Genomic DNA, 15,270 nt, shown 5'->3' on the forward strand with positions numbered 1-15,270 from the left:
TGGCGGTCTTCAAGGTCTTCCCCAAACATGCCTGTGAATGCATCATTGACCTCTTTCCATTTCAACTTGATGTTCTTGTCTACAATCAGTTTGGTGTCTACATAGATCAGCAAACTTGTAGACACTCGCTCAACGAATGCTCCAGTTGCACTTTCGTCACTGTCCTTTGATCCTGCTCTCTTGGAGGCCAATGATCCCGAATTGTTGAGAGACAGACAAACACCTGCTAGATCTGGAGACATGGCGACATACATGGCAAGAAATATGTTAGCTAAAACTAAAGAAAACTTGATGAACGAAGTGCAACATACCTGGGGATTGATTGGAAAGGATTGCGCAATTTTTCCTGGTAGGCCGGGAGACTGGCTGCCAGAACTACGCAAAAGGTAGTCTAGACTGCCAAGAGACTGGTTGGCTACTAGAATTGCACAATTCACAATCCAGACTGGCTTACTGGCTGTTGGGATTGCAGAATGCGCAATTTCAGCTGGAAAGGTTTGCAAGCCCAGTGACTGCATTGCGCAATTTCCTGGGCCAGCAGTCATTGCCTCTCAAAATTACACAATGCAAGACTGTTCGACAGTCACTAGGCAGAAATGCACATTTTCTGGGAGGAAGGTAGAGCCTTCCCTCTCAGGATTGCGCAATGTTGTCTTGGTGAGGTAGAGTCTGGGACAAGGTTGCCAGACCCGTCAACGGGCAACTAAAAGCGAATGTGAATGTGAATGCATGGCGATACTGAGTGTAAGAAGGAGTCAATGATCATGCATGCAAACCGAATGGAAGATTCAGACAAAAAAAAAAAAAAACAACAACAACAACATGCATTTGTGTGAAGCGAGTCATCGAATCGGCGACCATTCGTGCAAAACAATGTCATGCATGCGCTAGTAGTGAGATGCTAACGAAAACTGAAATGGTGCTAGTATAAGCTAATGTGCATGCAAATGATAGCAAGCATTCACAGAAATAAAATAGACAACACACGCACAAGCCAATACACAAAAAGCAACAGAAATGCTGCAAAAGACAAGTTAAGAAGACTTACCTATAAATAGCTGAGCTTTATGTGTCGAAGACTCCTTGATGTGATGTGGGATGTTAGAGCTCCAAGTGAGCTCTGAAGCATTGAATAAATAAGTTTGATGCTCATGACGTGCATGCCACAAATCTAGGAAAAAGCGACACTTAAAGGAAAGATTCTAAAGCGATGTTTACATGTAACCTTCAGCTACTAAAAATAGCTCCCTAAAACATAGGGATTCTTTTTGCATGTTGCATTTTTCTATTTCGGGAAAAAGCAGCCCATGCATGCAAGTCAAGTTTTCTTGGTCCCGGGTGGAACCGGTCAACATAATGGCACATGTAACAACCTGCCTGACTGAGGGTAACATTTGTGTAGTTTCTGGGAGGACTATGGTTTGGCTCCCCAGAGGTATTGCATAATTTCTGGGCTGAGCAGCCAACTGCTGCCCAGGACTGCGCAATTTTTGGGTTGAGCAGTCCTGCTGGGTCATATTACACAGTTTTTCTAGGGAAGGTTGACTGACGTGATTGCGCAATTCCTAAGTCCAATAGGCTGCCAGTCAAGATTGCACAATTTCTGGAGGGAAGTTTGGTTCCCCTCCAAAATTGCACAATTGCTTGAGGGAGTTGCTCAGCCTGCAACTGGCCCAAGTCTGGAGAAACAACCTATGAGGGGAATATAACACGCTATCATGCATAGGCTGTCATGTTGCTAGAAAACCACTGAAACTTGTGTACTTGACAGTGCAAGACATGCTGCTAAGGATGGTTTGTAGGGAGGCTCCAAAACGAAGCTAAGTCAAAAATTTTGAGGGTGTTTGTAGCCACTACAACACTTGGCGACACACTGGTAGAACTCCAACTATGTAAATGGAACTTGTTCATGAAAAACAAGTCTAACACCTCTGGAAGTATTATTCAGTTCTTTGTTCATCTTGGTTCCCACACTTGCTTGATTGTAATATGTAGCATCTACCAAGCTCTTGGTCGGTCGACACACATTCCAAGCCAAGCCAGCATAGTTGTTTCGATTAGGGTTTAGGGGTATATTAGTGCACAAGTAGTATAGTCGTCAGAGTCTTAGTTTCATCTCTGGTGTTGCTCCACTGCCAGTAGGCCTGGACAGTACCTCGGCAGAGTCAAGCAAGAACACAAGCATGGCTCCGCTACGAGCGAGCCTAGTCAGTACCCCGGTGAAGTTACTTGCATCACCTTTCTACACAAGAAGCCTTTCTCTTCTTTCACCTTATTCATTTTTCATTTTTGAAAATTTTTCACTTTTCATTTTTTTCATTTTTCATAACTGTGCATAACGCTTATTCATTTCAGAGGTGGAAGAGGGATCCCGACTTATTGAGAGCAGAAGAGGTTGTTCCTTCAAAGAAGTAATTTTATATATACCTCTGACGTGTTTGTTAAGGTTTTCCGCCTCACCTTACTTTGCTTGATTGAGATGCCAAGGGTTAACCCAAAAAAAACTGATTAGAGTAGGTGACACTAGTCAGCACGCAAGTGTTGTGTTTTCACCAAGGTTCACTTCGAACAATATGTGTTTTCCATCGACATATCATGGACTAAAGATAACAAGTTCTTCTTACAGAGGCATGATGACAGATAACAAAATGTTGATATCTGTACAAGTCCTCTTTTACTTTACCAAGCTTGTTTCAAGAGTCACACATAGTTTCATGCGAAACTAACCTACGAGTGCAAAACAAGCAAACAAACACAAAATAAAGCAAAAGTATAATTAAATGAAAAAGCAAAATAGGTAAGCAAGCAAGCAGGCAAGCAAAAAAACATGAGAGGTAAGTAAGCAAAAAAGAATGCAAGCGAAAAACCAAAAGAAAACACTACTCCTACTCCTAAGCTAACGATGCACTGGCCTGATCACGTAAAGTGATACTTCCAATTAAGCCACCGGTGCATTGGTTGACCCATGTTGGTGAAGGCATGGTTCGCGAACAGCAAAGTTATGCGAACCAGCAAACATGAAATATATAACAATGAAGACAAACACACTCCAAGTTTCAATGTGTCCACAGAACATAAGTGAGTGCAAGTGCATGACATACAGTCTATGGACTCGTCATGGTGATGTGCGACATTACGTGCAGCTATGAAGCATACACATACTTTTGACTATGACATGCAACCAAACGAAAGAAACAAAGACAACTTGCATCATGCACGTGTGCTTGCAATGTAAGATTCCACCAATGCATGAGCGATGGGATCGTGTAGTTCGAGTGGAGGAAGCATGATATGTGTGTGAGATTGATCTTCAATGCATTCAGATGAGTGATGAGGAGCCTTGGGTGATTCAACAATTTCTTGATCGGAACTGAAACCAACCTCAGGACAGCGAGGGCCTGACATAACCATTAGCTCAGGCTGAACTGCCTCGACAGTTTAGGGTGTTTCAACTTCATCAACAGATAGATCATCATAAATAGGTGGTTTCAAAATATAAACTGTGATAGTATCATCATCGTGAGCAAATATGGGAGTAAATAGATCACGATATCTACAATCAGAAAAATCAATGATTTCATTGGCATCCTCATGATCACATGAATCAAACAGAGGGGTAGATGAAAAGCGAACAAATTCACCCTCTGTGTTTCCAGAAAAGAAAGATGAAAAGTCAAGTGGATTTTCAATGAATAATTGGTCCTCCTTTTTGTCGAATGAAGGTCTGACATCCGGTGTGTTCTGCGAACAATAAACAATGGGTGCATCTGTAGATGGAGATTAACATGTGAAATCATGGATGGCAGGTTCACGAAAGATGTCAGGAAAGAATGGAGGAGGCTCAGATAGAAGGGAGTCATCCTTCGTCGAGTGTTGATGCTCAAGCTCCCAATCACACTCTTCATGAATGACAACGCATGTTGGTTGTGCAACACCAACTCCGTCGATGGCTTGATCCTCATTCACAATAAGTGTAGGGTGGAATAACACAAGACAGTATCATCCAGAGGATCATCCGAGTGCGAAGACGGAAGTTAAGGTACAAAATGCATGTGACAACTCAATGGACTCACAACCAAATCATCGTGAAAATTAAGCGAAGTGATGTTGGGAGGATGTGACAATTCAACATATGTGTGTGCATGTTCTCCTACATCACTCTGCAATGGTGGAGTTGTTTGATAAGGGGACGGCGGACAGTCACTCGTGATAGTTACCATGTCCATCTATGATTGTGCAACTCCATAACTGAAGTATGTTGAGCAAGGCTTGGGTTCAAACTTCTTCTATATCCTGAAGATATGGATTTTCTGTGCTTCAAAATGAAAAACACAGAAGCGCTGCCAAAAATCCATAGGAGATTCATGCGGAGCCTTCTGTTGTTGTAACATTTTTTGGTCAAGATGTTATAGATCAAAATGATGGAAAGTCTCTTCAATGAGATCATAGAACTACTCGAGTGAGTGCACAATGTCATCCAATAGGCTACAGCACCACCGTAGTGGGGATTCTCGAAGTGTGTATGCAAGTAGCAGACTGGCCTATTCGATAGTACATCCATTTTCCTCATCAAGCATGGTGAAGAAGTCATGTAAGAACACAGGTCAAGCCACATCTCCTTCACCATCATACATGAATTCAGAAAAGAGATCAAAAAAATCCCTCGTGACGTTGAGAGGTTCAGCATGCGAAAAACATCGTGGAGGGGTGAGTGTAATAGAGCAAAGGTTCAAAACATGATGAGAGGACACAGCTTGTCATCTAGCCCTCCTTCTAGTGCCATAAATGTTAATGGTGTTGGACCCGCCAACATGTCAAGGGATATACCTGGTAAGAAGTCCTAATTAGACCTTAGACGATTTGGTGTAGGGCAGCAGTGGGTCGTACGGTATCGCCTTAACTGCGGTTTCACACAGAGGCAAGTAATATGTCCCTGTTGGTAGCAAGGGTGTGACATATGAAGTAAGTCAAGGAAGGTGCATGAGAGGTTCTAACACACTGAGGGTGAGGTGAGTGCGCCCTTGGAAACCTGTGAAAACACGTAGTTAAGAAGGGAACACACGAGTAAAGATGCATCACAACATGGAAGGCAAGTAAACTAGCAATCCAAAGTGATGGTTAAACCAACAACACATCTCAGTAAGATTCATACATACATATACAGAAAATAGCTACACATGCATGCATAAGCAAACAGATACATATATCGTTTAGAGTAAACATGATAGATGAAATACAATATGACATATGCATGAAACACGTTGGCTCTATTATATTAAGAAGTGTAAGTTCCAGTCATATAATACAACCATGACCAACCACTAGTTTCGACAGCGGAATGTTACAGTCACTACCGCCTGCTCCTCCAAATAGATATACTAGCTCTGCATAATGGAGAAGCCAAGGCTTGTTACAATATTGTCCAAGCTCTCTCTAAGATACTCCTATCAAAAGCTTAGCTGACCAAAAGCCTATAGAATGAGTTATGAGGGACTATATATAGCAAAGGGTGGGGTGGCTCAATCTCATCGTCTCGAGATCAATGTGTGAGATGATCCAATGTATCATGTTTGTGTGTGGGAACTTGGGATACCTGCATGCAATCCAGTACAAGTCGGACTTGTGAATGTTTACATAGACTTGGCGGTCTTCGAGGTCTTCCCCAAAATTTCTTGTGAATGCATCATTGACCTCTTTCCATTTTAGCTTGATGTCCTTGTCTACAATTAGCTTGGTGTCTTCATATATTTGCAAACTTGTAGACACTTGCTCAACTTCTACTCCAGTTGCACTTCCGCCAGTTCCCTTTGATCCTGCTCTCTTAGAGACCATTGATCCTGAAATGTTGAGAGACGAACGAACACCTGCTAGATCTAGAGACATGGTGACATGCATGGAAAAAAATCTGTCAGCTAAAACCAAAGCAAACTTGAGGAATGACATGCAACATACCTGGGGATTGACTGGCAAGGATTACACAATTTTTCCTGGGAGGTCAGAAGAGTGGTTGCTGGAATTGGGAAAAAGGTAGTCCAGACTACCAATAGGCTTGCTGGCTATAGGAATTGTGCAATGTGCAATCCAGACTAGCCTGCTGACTGCTGGCATTGTGAAATGCCAATTCCAACTATTAAGGATTGTAGGCCCAATGACTGCATTGCGCAATTTCCTAGGCCAGCAATCGCTGACTCTCAGAATTGCGCAATGCAAGACTGGAGGATAGTCATTGGGAATAAATGCACATTTTCAGGAAGGTAGGGCCCTCCCTCTCAGGATTGCGCAATGTTGTCTTGGTGAGGTAGAGTCTGGGCCAATGTTGCCCACACTCACTAACACGAAACTGAAAGTGATTGAGAATGTGAATGCATGGTGATATTGAGTGTAAGTAGTAGTGAATGATCGTGCATGAAAACAGTGAATGGAATGTTCAGAAAATGGAACAACATGCATTTGTGTGAATCGAGTCGCCGAATTAGCGATCATTCGTGCAAAATAGTGTCATGCATGCGACAACAGTGAGATGCTAATGAAAACTGAAATGATGCTAGTACAAGCTAATATGCTTGCAAATGATAGCTAGCGTTCACAGAAATTAAACAAATAGCACTCACACAAGCCAAAACAAAAAAGCGACATAAATGCTGCAAAAGAAAATTTAAGAGGACTTACCCGTGAATAGCTAAGCTGGATGTGTCGAAGACTCCTGGATGTGTTGTGGGATGTTAGAGCTCCAAGAACAATGTGAAGAAGTGATTTCTGAAGCGTCGAATAAATAATTTTGATGCTTATGGCGTGCATGCCGCAAATCTAGGAAAAATCGGCACTTGGCGGAAAGATTCTAAAACGATGTTTGCATGTAACCTCTAACTGCTGAAAATAGATCCCTAAAATGTAGGGATACTTTTTTCATGTTGCTTTTCTCTATTTTGGGAAAAAGCATCCCATGCATGCAAGTCAAGTTTTCTTGGTCCCGGGTGCAACTGATCAACCCGATGGCACATGCAACAGCCTGCTTGAATGAGGGTAGCTTTTGCGCAGTTTCTGGGAGGAAGTTTGGTTGGCTGCACAAAGGGATTGCGCAATTTATGGGGTGAGCAGCTGAATATTGCCCAGGATTGTGCAATTTCTAGACTAAAAATTCCTGCTGGGTCAGATTGCACAGTTTTTCCAAGGAAGGTTAACTGACAGGATTATGCAATTCCTAAGCCCAGTAGGCTACCAGTCAGGATTGCGCAACTTCTGGATGGAAGGATGGTTCCCCTCCAGAATTGCACAATTTCTTGAGGGAGCTTCTCAGCCTACAGCTGGCCCAAGTTGGGAGAAACAACCTGTGAGGGCAATACAACAAGTTATCATGCACAGGTTGTCATGCTACCAAAAAACCATTGAAACTTGTGTACTTGACAGTGCGAGACATGCTGCTGAGAATGGTTGGTAGGGAGGCTCCAAAATGAAGCTAAGGCAAAATTTTAGAGGGTGGTTGTAGCCGCTACAACACTGCCTCAACCAACAAATCAAGATTTCCCCTATCCTTCTCTTGTATCTCCTACAATTTTTGTTTAGGAACCCTTAGCTCCTTCCTCAAGGTGAGATTTTGTCTGCAGATGTTTTTGAGCTGCCTATGCAGAGGCAGAGTCCTTTTCAGCATATACTTAGCATTTGACAAAGTTGGTTCACACATGTTCAAATGGTCATATGTTTTTTTCATGGCCCTTTCATCCGGCTTCTTAAGTTCAGCAATTTCACTTTGGTATTTTTTCAACTGCATCCTCAATCTAAGAAAAGTATGCTTCCCTTCATCTACGTCAACCTTCTTTTCTTTCTACACTAACTCTTCCTTCTGTAGCTACAACTTTCTTGCTAAAGACCTGGTCACAAAAAATCTTGTTGATGGAGCCTCTAACTCTTGAGTGTCCTTTGTCTCAATCCTCTCTTTACCTTTGGACTTGGTGATAGATAGATTTTACATTATCACTTGTTCTGTTTCACCAGTTTTATGTGTCCTTTCTAAAGAAGTCTTTTTCAATTCCCTATTGTCATGTTGTAGTTGGGCAATGACCAAGTGTACCTTCTTCAGCTGTTCTTGCAGTTCTAAGATCTCCTTTTCTTTATCATCTAGAAAAATATCCTCTAGTATGGTGTCTAAAACCTCAGTTGGTTGCTCAAGTGTGTATTCTAAAGACAATTTCTTTGCAGTAGCTCTAGTGAGTGGCTTCTTGGGAACCTCCACTACCTCAAGAGAAAAGTGAAGCCTTTTTCCCTTTTTCTTTTCTGATGGATCAACTGAAGTTGATGGTATTTTTATGATCTAGGTGGCTCCATACACACCCATAATCCAGCAGTGGTTATGGAAAAACTCAAAACTGAAAGTCCTCATATTGAAGTGAAAACATGACCAAATCATAGTGCTCATTGCCTTGATTCCAACAATGCGAACGACACTCAAATTCGAGTTCATATGCTCAAGTTATTGTTGGTCAAATCTTGGGTCAAACTTGGCCAAGTGGTAGTATCAACGAGGCAACAATTTGGCATCTCATTGCACGGAATATGGCTACTGGAACGAGAAAAATTGTCGCCTACTTAATTTTTCCAATGACCCTTATTTTTCGGAGGGAAAATTTGAAGCATTGGTTTATAAAAAAAGAAAACGAAAAAAATTAAAAAAATAGGGGTATCAGGTTGGAACCCCATGCAATTTGTTATATTAAATATCAAAAAAAAAATTGAATTGGGGTGATGGGCCCCCACCCGGCCACACCCCACGGCCATATATCATATAAGCCACCAACGATGATGTTCTAGAGAGTGTCGAACCTACAAGGCTTAACAGTCGATTGATCCGCCAGTGGAACAAACTCCAACCAAACAACATATAATGGTTCTAAAACAATACCAACAATAATCTTGACTACTGACTATTTCCACATAACAATACGCCATAGCAAACAGTCAGTGTGTAGTTTGATGCATTTAAAAATATGCTAACCGTGTAACAATTGTTTCCATATGTTATTTGACCGCAATACCACATTTAACCATCAGTGTTAAATAAAACAAAAACAAATGCGCAAAAAACACAATTTTTCCATTATGGGCATTCGACTACGAGTCTCCCGCCACCCAATGGCCTGCCATCCATGGGCCAACCATTAGGCTAATGGGCCTACGTTAGTAATTCCACCTCATCACTCATATTAACACCTAAATTTCTCATTCGAAAACTGATGAAGGGAGGACCTGTGGAACCACAAGCGAACCAAATGCAGCGAAACCTTGAGCAGAGGAATCAACGAGATGCTAAAAAGATTCCCTTAGAGATGCCAAAAAGATTCCCTTAGAGGGCTAGAGATGCCAGTGTCATATTTTGACAAGTTGACAGTCATTTTTGCACGTTTTCTTTCCAGGAGTCCAACTGTGTAGTCTGTTTCCCCATCTAAGTAGCAGAAATTCAAGCGTCCAGTAGCAAGGAATCTTTGCAAAATCTCGTGGAATCTAAAAGATTCTCTTGGAGGATAATTTTTTACAAAGGCAAAATGATGCCAACATTATAGTCATTTTTCACAAAATTTTGTAGGGAGCGCAGTGGTTTTCTTAGAATCTTCATCTAAACAGCATAATTTTTGGCCATCTTCAGGAAGGAATATTTGGGGGAATATTCGAGATTCTCGAGGGTCCATAATTTGACGATGTCAGAAAGGGGAAAAGTTTAACGGTCATTTGACACAATTTCATGCCATGAATTCAACGGTGATGTTTGTTTTAGTAGCTGAGCTTTGCATTTTTCAGCCATCCCTGAAAGTGGAGGTATATGATGTAGTTATTTCATGATTTTCTTCTGATTTGTTGCGATGATGTTTTTTTGCTGAGATCCCTGATTACCATTATGTTGAGGGATACTTGTATACCACATCATATGATATTTTATTAGCTTTTCATGTAGAAGGAATATCCATATGATTGAGAGTTCCTATAGGGATAACGTCTCATGGAGAGACCTGTCACTTTTGTTGAGGGAATTTCCCCATATCAGTGAGAGTTCCTGAGAACGTCTCGTGGAGATGCATGCCACTCTAATTAAGGGAAATTATCCTTGTAATGAAAAATAATGTCCTATGTACTCATCATCATCTTGCAACATTCAATGAAGTAGCCTCCCCACTCTTGACACAAGGGCCCAGAGACGTAACCCAAATTGGGTAAATGTTGTTATCAATGTGTTTTGTTCTTGGTTTGATGGTTTTCATTATGTCTCATCTTCTTTACAGTATGCACATGTGGATTTTCATACTCTTTTAAATGTAATTCTGCTAACATCATAGAAGTAAAATATCTTGGTTAATTTTGATAACTGAAGAGATCTTAATCAAGTTTGGTATCAGAGTGATCTTCTCACTAATGCGAATTGCAAGTGTGAATGATTGAGTGTGAAACAAGAAGGGAAATGGAGGATGACAAAGATATGTATGAGGCCTTCTTCAGGATGTCAAAAATGGTGGACATAATGCATGCAGATTATCAGAAGAAAATGGAAAGAGAGGAACGGGAGAAAGAAAGAGCAGAGGATGATGCTCCATATACCCCCTCGAGTTCTTCATCATCTTCTAATCATTCGAATGAGGAGATCAATCGGATCCTTCAAGTAGAGAAGTTGAAATGAGGATACTTCTAGGAGAAGAGAAAGAGGAGAAGCATAGATTACAGCTTCATCTATGAGCCACAGAAGAGGCCTTGGAAGAATTTAAGCGCAACGAAGGCTTAGCAAAGCCATCATCACATGTTTCAGAATCGAAAACTAAGGTAAACAATGTTGATCATTCTTTAGTTTTATTTTCACATGACATTATTTTTGTTGGGAGGTACCCATTACAGGAACTGGCATGAGACTTCTCACCAAGATGGGGCATAAAGTAGGAGGACTTGGTGTTAATGGCCAAGGCATGATTTAACCATTGGAGGTTGTATAGAGACCTTGATTTGTAGGTTTGGGGTACACTGAAGGAGAGTTCTCAAAGGTTTCAGAATCTTCCAAGACATTTTTGAAATTGACGAGGAAAGAGGATGGTTGTAACACATCACAATCCTCCCATGATAGTGCACATTGCAGAGGAAGAGCTAAGGCAAGCTCTCATCACCATATTTGCAACAGAGACAGTCAATAGAGGTATAAATAATCTCAGTATTCTAAAGTTCATTTTGATTACAAGCATGTTAATGATGAAAAGAAATCATGGCATAGAAAACTATGTGTTTTTTTGTGGTTTACATAGCCATGTGGTTGCTAAGTGCTCGAAGAGAATGGTAGCAAGAAAGAGGATGAGGCATGAAAATCCTTCTCCACATCAAGGAAGGAATCAGGTTAAGTCAGTCTAGAAGAAGAAGAATTTTATCATTCATTGCAACATAGGTGGTCATCAAAGAGCCACATGTTGGAGGCTCGATCCAGAGCAGTGTCTTAAGAACAAAGCCCCCATGCAATAACCAGCTAGTGAAGATGTTCAATAAGAAAATCCACCACATTTCTCATGGTTCACTTTGTTGAGTAAGATCTGGTTTTACTAGATTTTGTAGCTTTTCATGGCCACATTTTTTAAATCATGTGTTGCGATATAAATGTAAAATTGACGATGTGTTTTCCTTCGCTTATTGAAGCAATGATGATGTTTTTGACTTTTATTAATATATGGGTTATTGTTTTTTATTCTGATGTAAACTTGACCAAAGAGTGTGTATAATAAACTCTTGAAAAGTATGGGGATTCTTGGGTCATGGTTCATCATGTAATTTGCAAAGATTGTAATACAGGTTTGCAGAGGATGCAAGTGTCGATTCATCACTTATGGCTCTGAAGGACAAAGGTGAAGGAGAAGGAAGGGTGACCTGTTAGGACACTTGTGGTGCAGAAAATGTAGCACAGTGTTTGTAGATTATGTTCATGCTTTTGGAGGACCAAAAGCTCCTCAGTGGGGAGGAATGACCCAAGTGGCTCTTAACATGGTCAGAATCCAGTAGTGGCTATGGAAAATCTTAAAAATAAAAGTTATCAGATTGAAGCAAAACTAGGACCATATCATAGTTCTCATCACCCTGATTCCAACGGTTCAAATGACACTCAAATCTGAGTTTGTATGCTCAAGTTATAGTTGGTCAAATTTTGGGTCAAACTTGACCAAGTGTCAGTCTTAACAAGGCAACAATTTGGTAGTGCCCCAGCATGTGGAATTTGGCCATGTCGAACCTGCACGTCTTAATAGTTGGTTGGTTCGTCGGCGGAACAAACTCCAACCAAATAATATACCACAGTTCCAAAACAATACCAACAATAATATTGACCATTGCTCGTTACCACATAACAATACGTGATACCAAATAGTTAGCACGTCATTTGATGGGTTTAAAAATATGTTAGCCATGTAACAACCATTGTCATATATTATGTCACTGCCAGATCACATTTTATTGTTGGCATTAAATAAAACAAAAACAAATGCGTCAAAAACATAATTTTTCCATGGTGGGGATTCGACTGCGGGTCTCTCACCACCCAACAGCCTACCAGTCATGGGCCAACTGCCCTACATTGGTAATTATGCACCATCACTCATATTCAAACCTGAATTACTCATTCGACCATCAGAGGAGGGCGGGCCTGTGGAACCACGAGAAAGCTAGATGCGGCGGAACCCTGAGCAAAGGAATTAACAAGATGTCAAAAATATTCCCTTAGAGGGCTAGAGATGCCAGTGTCACATTTTGACAAGTTGATAGTAATTTTTGCATGTTTCCTCACCAGGAGTCCAATCGTGCAGTCTGTTTCCCCATCTGAGCATTAGAAATTCAAGCATCCAACAGTAAGGAATCTTTGAAGAATCTTGTGGAATCTAAAATATTCCCTTGGAGGTTGATTTTTGACAGAGGTAGAATGATGCCAACTTTATAGTCATTTTCTATAGAATTTTGTAGGGAGTGTGGTATGCTCAGAATTTTCATCAGAGTAGCGGATTTCCCAGCCATCTTCAAGAAGGAATCTTTGGGGGAATCTTTGAGATTCCTAAGGGTCTAGAATTTGATGGTATCAGAAAGGGGAAAGTTTATATTCGTTTGACATGATTTCATGCCACGAATTCAATGGTGATGTCTATTTTAGTCACTAAGCTTTTCATTTTTAGGCCATCCCCGAAAGTGGAGGTATATGATGCATTTATGTCATGCTTTTCTTCTAATTTGCTGAGATGATTTTTTTATTGTCGAGATCCCTGATTACAATTATGTTGAGGGATACTTGTATCCCACATCATGTGAGATTTTATTAGCTTGTCATGTTGAAGGAATACCCATATGAGTGAGAGTTCCTATAGGGAGAACGTCTTGTGGAGAGACCTGCCACTCTTGTTGAGGGAATTTTCCGATATGAGTGAGAGTTCCTGAGAACATCTCGTGGAGATACATGCCACTCTTATTCAAGGAATTTATCCTTGTAATGACAAATAATATACTATGTACTCATCATGGGGGCTTTACTAGGGGAGAAATACCATACCATGTGGGTTCATATTGGGGGATATATATTGAGGAAAAAATGGAAAAATATATTGGGGCATATATGGGGGGAAAAGGGTTTTTATATTGGCAGGTATAAAAAAGGAACTCAAATTTAATGAAAAAATATAAAGGGGTATAAAAAATGTTAATGAAAAAATGGATACCTACAATATCTATTGGAAGTAGGGGTTTTTTAAATTAGGAAGGTGTATTGGGTTCGTATTGGTAGGGGGTTAAATAATGTGATTTTTAGGGATATTTTCCAATATGTAGTCGAATTAAGGGTATTGTTTAATATGCCATGAATGCACGTGATAGGTCAGAGGTTCATTAAATGGAGGCCTCGTGGTACTCATCATCATCTTGCAATATTCAATGAAGTGGCCTCCCCACTCTTTAAACTAGGGCCCAGAGACGTAACCCACACTGGGTGAACTTCGTTATCAATGTGTTGTGTTCTTGGTTTGATGGTTGTCATTATGTCTCATATTATTTATAGTATGCACATATGGATTTCCATACTCTTTTAAATGTAGTTCTGCTAACATCATAGAAGTAAAATATCTTGTTTAATTTGGGTAGCTGAAGAGATATGAATCATTTTACTGAACATTCCACTGGTGATTACACCTCTCTTGCCATAGATGATGGTGTGTCCTTTTTAATCCAAAGGCTAGTTGGTAACTTAGCTGCCAACTATGATGAATCTAAGAATGCTTGCCATGACTGATCCCTTTTCCTCAATTCTTCTACAACCAACAACTTAGTTAAAGAGAAATGGAAAAGAGTGGGCTCCACTTGGCTTTGTTTACCTTAAACCTTATCTACCATCTTACTAAGCCTTTTGAAAAAACAAAAAGGAAGATTCAAAGGGCTTTTTCCTGTGAAGTGCATCGATAACCTAAAATGATACTGATAAATCCTCCCAAATCTTATTTCACAAGTGAAGTATCTTTGGATTACTTTCAAAAGCTTGTTGTAGGGTTCAAGCAGGTATTCTCTAGGTATAACAGCTCCATATCTCTAGGTACAATAGCTCCAAGAAAGAGGGCACGTAGGTCCTTCAAAGAACCACGTAGGGATGTTAGCACTTTGTAATTCCTCTAGGCTGAGGAGAGGAACCCAAAGGTAACCACAAACCAATTTGAAACTGGTATCTATCCCTTCCAGTTTTAGATAGGTCTCTCTTTGTCCAAATGTTCGGTCACTTAGGTTTTAGGCTAGGTATTAAAATCAGAGGTATAGATTTAACAATTTGCTAGTAGGGTAGAGGGAAAATCTATTGGGCATATGGTCATATAAAGTTTATTTTTTTCCTATGAGAGGATGAAGGGATGATGGATATTTTGATAGGGGAAAGGTAGGCAGTCCTGCTGGTGTTTTCAATTTAATTTTGTGTAAAGGGTGAGCAGAGGAATGGTGGAAATGACATATAGAGCATCTAACTGAAGGATGAATTCTAAATGCCATTTAAGAATAAAACATTAACTATTTAGTAAACTATATCAGAGCACTTTAATAGTGAGTTATGAGATAAATCCTCATTTAACCAAACATTAAGACATACATTCAAACATGGAAATGACAAGAGAGAAAAATTACAACATAAGAAAGCACATCACCATAGGAACGAACACAGGAATCCTAGTAAAATCAGACCTCAACCTTTTACATTCACTGAAAAATATCATAAAAATACAATGCACATTGTTTATTCTCCTAACCCTA

This window comes from Pinus tabuliformis, chromosome 8, assembly GCF_031772625.1.
Source record: "Pinus tabuliformis cultivar Carrire ecotype Pingquan chromosome 8, CPIR1, whole genome shotgun sequence".
NCBI lineage: Eukaryota > Viridiplantae > Streptophyta > Pinopsida > Pinales > Pinaceae > Pinus > Pinus tabuliformis.